Below are 1,884 nucleotides of genomic sequence, written 5' to 3'. Positions count from 1 at the left end.
AGAGAGGTTTTGCAAATCATGACAGAGTTTGGATTTTATCATAATCGTGACAGAAAGTGACTGAAATGAGTCAGAACTTGAACTTTTGTTTTTTGATGAAGAGTCCAGTGGAATTTTCTAACATATGATGATGGACAAATCATCTTTCCTGGAGGAATTTTGTATGTAAAATTCTGTGTCCATCTTGATTTTGGAATTAATTAACTTTTAAAATATCTTCCAACACCGATTTATAATTTGAGCACTTTGTAATAGATGTGTCACTGCATGGCAAAACTCATCGATGTCTTGTATTACCCGTTTATTAGAATATATTTTATTTTACTATTTGTCACAAAGAATTTGGATACAGTTTTATTCACTTTCTATATTGCTTGTTGAGTAAGACAACAGACTTGGATTTCACAGAATAATAAGGTTTAAATTTAATTAACAAGGATGAGAGTAAACAATTGACAACCTAACTATCTTTTGCCATGGAAGTATATTAAAATAAGGAAACAAACAAAGATAGAGAACTATTGCTCTGTTATCACCATTAATTCCCCCAAAGAATAGACACTTGGTACTAAAAAAGTAGGAAGGGCATATTCTGAAAATTATGGACTGTACTTCAGTTGACATATATTTAGGTTGATGAAAAATGACAGCTATATGTCTGTTTTCCTTTTATTGTAGCCCAGTGGTTTTCATTGGACTGTAGACCAAATAATGTTATCCACCAAATAATGATTTGTAATAAAAAACTACCATTCTCCATTTTGGAATTTATGGTTACTGAGGAGAGCAATTCTTTCTCATGGTGCTCTGGTCAGGACGGTTTCCTAGAAATGTGCTATGGTTTATTTTGTCTCTTCATGCTGGTGATTAAGATCATAAACTGAGATACACATGTTAAAGTACAAGTTCCAAGAATAAAGCTGTGACAAACATAACTTTATTAACTCATATTTTTCACTGCCCTTGGTTCCACACAGATACAAATAGAATTCTATACTTTTATTCTTGCCAAGTTTTGGCACTGGATGCTGCTGAGGCGCCATCTGCTTTTTTACCCACCTTACCTATCTCCCTTTCCTTCTTTTTCTCAGTCCACTATTACCGATCTTCCCCAGTTCCCACCCTCTTTTTTCCCCCTGCATTCCTTCTCTTCATCTTCCCTGTTGATTTTCTCTCTCTCTTAACTTCTCCCTTTCTCTTCCTCTTTCACTTTCGCCTCTTTCATTGCCCCATTTTTGTCCTTGAGTCTTAAAGGTATCCTGTCTGTTTTTAAAAACTGCATCCAGTTTTCCTCCAGTTCTTCCATTTTCTCTTTCCTATTTCCCCCTATCTTCCTTCTTTCTTTGTGTGTGGAGGGACATGGAGATATTGGGAGATGGTAGGCTGTTAAAGTATAATCCTTACCAATGGAGAGGTCAATTTATACATTTCAATATCAGATCATCCAAGTATCCTTTTAAATTCTGATCTAAACATCAAAGGCCTTTGGTTATCAAATTCTCCTGCATCCTAAAAGATTTTAGTGGTATAGATTGTTAAGCTTTGTTTTATCATTCGTGAATAAAACTAACTAGAATGTAAATTTTTTGCTTTTAAATTTTTAGTTGTTTTTAATAGCACTAACAATATTTGGTAACAAATATGCAAGCACATATTTGGTACCAAAATATTTATTATTGTTAAGAATATGATAGGTTTTTAGCGCTAATTTTAGTTTCAAGGAGAATGGGAAAATTGACTCATATAGAATCTTATATTGGCTGTTGAATACATTAGTCTCAAAAATAGTTTCTCAATAACATGGACTCTTAGATGTCCAGGTTATGTAGAGTAAATACAGTGTCATGAGGAAAGGCCAAAGGTCAATTAATTAAGAAGAGAGTA

This window comes from Pteropus vampyrus, unplaced genomic scaffold, assembly GCF_000151845.1.
Source record: "Pteropus vampyrus isolate Shadow unplaced genomic scaffold, Pvam_2.0 Scaffold106, whole genome shotgun sequence".
In the NCBI taxonomy this organism is placed as follows: Eukaryota; Metazoa; Chordata; class Mammalia; order Chiroptera; family Pteropodidae; genus Pteropus; species Pteropus vampyrus.
Note: the sequence above shows the minus strand (reverse complement) of the source record.